This window comes from Humulus lupulus, chromosome 8, assembly GCF_963169125.1.
Source record: "Humulus lupulus chromosome 8, drHumLupu1.1, whole genome shotgun sequence".
Classification (NCBI taxonomy): Eukaryota; Viridiplantae; Streptophyta; class Magnoliopsida; order Rosales; family Cannabaceae; genus Humulus; species Humulus lupulus.
Genome location: NC_084800.1, coordinates 113,735,069 through 113,740,513, shown reverse-complemented (window position 1 = coordinate 113,740,513; position 5,445 = coordinate 113,735,069). Strand labels below are relative to the sequence as shown.

The following is a 5,445-nucleotide window of genomic DNA, read 5'->3' as shown; positions in this document are numbered from 1 at the left end:
TAAGGGTCATCCCACATGAAAATTTTCACTTCAGAATAAAATTTAGATTTGTCATGCTTAGACCAATGAGAAGGGATTTCACCAGTGACCAAATAATTGACAATGTCAGCATACCAAGGCAAAGAAGATATATGCATGAGTTGTTCATCAGGAAAAGTTTCAGTTATAGTGGTGGAGTCATTATTAGTCTCAACAACAATTCTAGACAAATGATCAGCAACAACATTTTCAGAACCTTTTTTATCTCGTATTTCTAAATCAAAATCTTGTAAAAGCAAGATCCAACGAATTAAGCGAGATTTAGCATCTTTTTTCGACAAGAGATATTTCAATGCAGCATGATCAGAATAGAAAATTATTTTAGATCCTAACAAATAAGACCTAAATTTCTCCAATGCAAACACAACAGCAAGCAATTCTTTTTCAGTTGTAGAGTAATTTAATTGAGCATCGTTCAAAGTTTTGCTAGAATAGTAGATTACATGAGGTAACTTGTTAATTCTTTGTCCTAGAACAACACCGATAGCATAATCAGAAGCATCACACATTATTTCAAAAGGAATATTCCAATCAGGAGGGCGAATAATAGGTGCACTAGTCAAAAGAGATTTCAATCTTTCAAAGGCAACATGACAATCATTATCAAAGACAAAAGCATTTTCTTTTCCTAGCAAATGACATAATGGGCGTGAAATTTTGCTAAAGTCTTTTATGAATCTTCTATAAAAACCGGCATGGCCTAAGAATGATCTAATTTCTTTTATTGTTTTAGGTGGGGGAAGTTTCGAAATAAGGTCAACTTTTGCTTTATCAACTTCTATTCCCTCAGATGAAATTACATGACCTAAAACAATTCCTTTTTTAACCATAAAATGACATTTTTCCCAATTAAGAACTAAATTCTTTTCTTTGCAACGAATTAAAACAAGAGAAAGATGGTGCAAACAGTCATCAAAAGAATTTCCAAACACAGAGAAATCATCCATAAACACTTCAAGATTTCTTTCAACCATATCAGAAAATATTGCAATCATACATCTTTGAAAAGTTGCAGGAGCATTACAAAGACCAAAAGGCATGCGACAATATGCAAAGGTTCCAAAAGGGCAAGTGAAGGTAGTATTTTCTTGATCTTCAGGGGCAATGGGGATTTGGTTATATCCCGAATAGCCATCAAGAAAACAATAATATGCATGGCCAGCTAAACGTTCAAGCATTTGATCAATAAAGGGTAAAGGAAAGTGGTCTTTTCTAGTAACATTATTTAGCTTTCTATAGTCTATACACACTCTCCACCCCGTTTGTACTCGAGTAGGGATTAATTCATTTTTCTCATTTTCAATAACTCTGATCCCAGACTTTTTAGGCACTACTTGGACTGGACTAACCCATTGACTATCAGAAATAGGGTAAATGATACCTACATCTAACAGTTTAAGTACTTCTTCCCTAACGACCTCTTTCATATTTGGATTTAACCTTCTTTGACATTCCTGAGAGGTTTTAGCATTTTCTTCTAGATGGATTCTATGCATGCATATGGATGGGCTAATTCCCTTGATGTCTCCAATAGTCCAACCTATGGCTTCCTTATGTTTTCTAAGGACATTTAACAATTTATCTTCTTGTTCTTTATCTAAAGCAGATGCTATGATAATAGGCAAGGTTTCAGACTCTCCTAGAAAAGCATATTTTAAATTTTCTGGCAAAGGTTTAAGGTCTAACTTTGGAGACTCAGAAATTGATTGAACATGATCTAAGGGTGAAAAGGGTTCAACTTTGGTTTCATTTAAGGGTATAGACTCTAACAAAGAATTCACATCATCATTGCAATCATCATTATGCAAGTTCATACCAAAGTATTTTTCACAAAAATCAAGTAAGTCACTTCCATCATCTTCACACATACTCTCTATCATGTTAACTCCATGCATTTCCTCACACTCAACAGATTTAGCAACATTAAAAACATTTAATTCAACAGTCATGTTTCCAAAAGATAATTTCAATACACCATTACGACAGTTGATAATTGCATTAGATGTAGCTAAAAATGGTCTACCTAGAATGATGGGTATTTGAGCATGAGCATTTTCAACAGGTTGAGTGTCAAGAACAATAAAGTCCACAGGGAAATAGAATTTATCCACTTTAATTAAAACATCTTCTACAATACCTCTAGGGATTTTCACTGAACGATCGGCTAATTGAAGTGTTATAGAAGTTGGTTTTAATTCTCCTAGACCAAGTTGCTTATACACAGAATAAGGCAGTAAATTCACACTAGCTCCTAAATCAAGTAAAGCTTTGTTAATAAAATGATCGCCAATGATGCATGAAATTGTTGGACAACCGGGATCTTTATATTTCACAAGGCTTTTATGTTGAATTATGGAGCTAACTTGTTCAGTTAAAAACGCCTTTTTTGGAACATTTGTGTTTCTTTTAACAGTGCAAAGGTCTTTTAAGAATTTAGAATAGGCAGGAATTTGTTTAATGGCATCTAAGAAAGGAATGTTTATGCTTACTTGTTTGAAAACTTCTAAGATGTCACTATATTGGTTGCATTTCTTGAGTGGTATTAGTCTTTGTGGAAAAGGAGCTTTTGGGATGGAAGGAAGGATTTGAGCATCATCTTTTGAAAGGTCATTTGTGTTGGAACTTTGAGGTTGGCTTTGGTCTTTTTCAACTTGAGGTGTGTAATCGGGTTTGACAATTTGTTTTCCGGACCTAAGAGTTGAGATAGACTTAGCTTCTTCTTTATGACTAGGAGTTCCTATTTCATATTGGCCTTTAGGGTTTGGGATGGGTTGGCTAGGAAATCTTCCTTTTTCTCTCTCGGTTACAGCAGTAGCAAGTTGACCTAATTGTGTCTCGAGTTTGGCAATGGATTGAGACTGATTTTGTAAGATTTGTTGGGTGGATTGCATGAATTGTTGTAAGGTGTCTTCTAAGGAAGGTTTTCTTTGTGGAGGGTAAGGTTGACTTGGTTGGGCATGATTTGGATTTGGCATGTGGAATTGGTTTCCTTGATTCATTTGTGGTTGGTTTTGTCTCCATGAAAAATTAGGATGGTTTCTCCAATTTGGATTGTATGTGTTGGAAAATGGGCTATCAGAGGAAGGTTTTCCATATGAATGTAAAGCATTAGTCTCTTCAGAAAATGTTTCAACAAAAGAAGGACATGATTGAGCATTATGACATGAACTAGCACATAAAGAACAAACATCTTTTTTAGGTTGCACATGAGAATTCATAGATTGACTTATTACTAAGGCGTCTACTTTTCTTGCTAATTTTTCAAATGATGTTCTTAAATCACTTTCTTCTTTTATTTCATATTTTCCTTCTCTTTTTGTTGAAGGGTTGGCTCTAGATCTAGGCTCAGAATAATTCCATTGTTGTGAATTAACAGACAATTCTTCAAGAGCGTCCTAAGCCTCTTGCCCTTATAATTTTAAAAATTTTCCGGTATGCATAGATTGAATCATTTGTCGGTTTGAAGGGGTTAAACCATCATAAAAATATTTCACAAGTCTCCATTTTTCAAAACCATGGTGGGGACATTTTAATAATAAATCTTTAAATCTTTCCCAACATTCATAAAATTCTTTGTTGTCTTTTTGATAAAATTCGGAGATTTCTCTTCTTAAACTATCAGTTTTGGACATGGGGAAAAATTTAGCAAGAAATTTATTAAAAAGTTAATCCCAAGTAGTTATGGTTCCAGTTGGAAGTGAGTTTAACCAAGCTTTGGCTCTATCTTTTAAAGAAAAAGGAAACAACCTAAGTTTAACCGACTCATCTGAAAAATTTTGAAAACGAAAGGTTGAGCAAATTTCCGAAAAGTCTTTTACATGCATGTATGGATCCTCTCTTTCTAAACCATAAAATGATGGTAACAATTGAATGATTGATGGTTTAAGTTCAAAATGAGTGGCATTAGTAGTGGGCAAAACAATGCATGATGGAGCATTAGATGAAATAGGTGAAAAATATTCAAGAAGAGTTTTTTCTTGCACAACATTAGGTTCTTGTTCCATTATGCTTAAATTTTCAAAAACACTTTCAATTTCACGTAAATACACTAATTTTTTCACCAAACGATTTTTTGAATTACAATACCACTGATGCATACAATGTCACAAATTTCACCAAGTAACACAAACAATCACAAGAAAACAAATTTCTGATGTGGAAGATCAGTTAGAACCGCAACCACAGAGCATACTTATAACAAGAAGATATTATAATATTTATATAAATATATAAAAAAAATTTATGATTTTTTTATTTTTTTGGTTTAACTTGTTCCCAGGCCTATTTGATTCCACTTACTCACAACTTAATAACAACTCCCCGAGGTTAATTAATAAGCGTGGATGGGAACTTTGCCAAATTTCCTTTAAGCAAAAATTGCTTATGTTGAAAGAACAAGCTTTGTTTTTTTAGTTTTTTTTTTCAAGTATTTTCTTAAACAATAAAATTACAACTAACTAAATGCGATAATTAAGAAGAAAAAAATAAAATAAAATAAAATGACAATAGCAATAGTAAATAGTTATATAAAAATTAGGAGGCAGTAATGCCATCAACTAAATGATCAACAAAAATAAATAAATAAAAATTAGGAGGCATTAATGCCATCAACCAATACTAATAATAATAATGATAATAATAATAATAAAACTTAGGAGGCACTAATGCCATCAACTAAGATAATAAACAAAAATAAAAGCTAGGAGGCACTAATGCTATCACTAGAGGAGATATATTGCTCAAGTATGTAGGAGGCAAAAATTGCACTCAACTATCAAAAATTTAGGAGGCACAAATGCACTCAACTAAAAAAAAATAAAAACATAAAAAGTAAAAGAAAAAAAAAGGGTTAGGAGGCACTAATGCACTCAACTAATAAGTATGTAGGAGGCACTAAATGCCATCAACTACCAAGAAATATATATAATATAATATATAACAATATAAATAAATATAAGTATAACTTTCTTTTTTCTTTTTCAATTTTTTTACTCTCTTTTTTCGATTTTTTTTTATAGATATATATATTTTTTTACTTTTTTTTTTAAGATAATAGTGCAAATAAAAATAAAATAACTAGTAGAAGAATGTTACTTACCTTGTAGAAAGATCGTTTCTTTCTTGCAACTCCCTGGCAACGGCGCCAAAAACTTGTTGAATCCCAAAAGAGGGTGTGTTTTAATATTTAAACTCGCAAGTGCACGAATCGTTTCGGAATATAATGTTCATGTAAGTACGAGGTCGAACCCATGGGAGTTGACTAACATCAAAAGAAACTATTTCAAACAAAGCAATAATATTCTAACCTAGTTCCAAATATTTGATGAGATTTTGTTTTAGAAAAATAAAATACAAGTAATAAAAAGATTTAAGATTAAATAGAAAAATGGTTTTCAAATGATCTAT

At 32.2% G+C, this 5,445-nt stretch overlaps 1 non-coding gene across 1 annotated transcript; it reads left to right on the top strand.

Moving 5' to 3' along the window:
- The first annotated feature begins 3,549 nt into the window (after positions 1–3,549).
- Positions 3,550–3,656, top strand: LOC133799071 (small nucleolar RNA R71). The gene has a single exon (XR_009876276.1). It is a non-coding gene; the product is annotated as a small nucleolar RNA R71 (small nucleolar RNA).
- Positions 3,657–5,445: the final 1,789 nt, after the last annotated feature.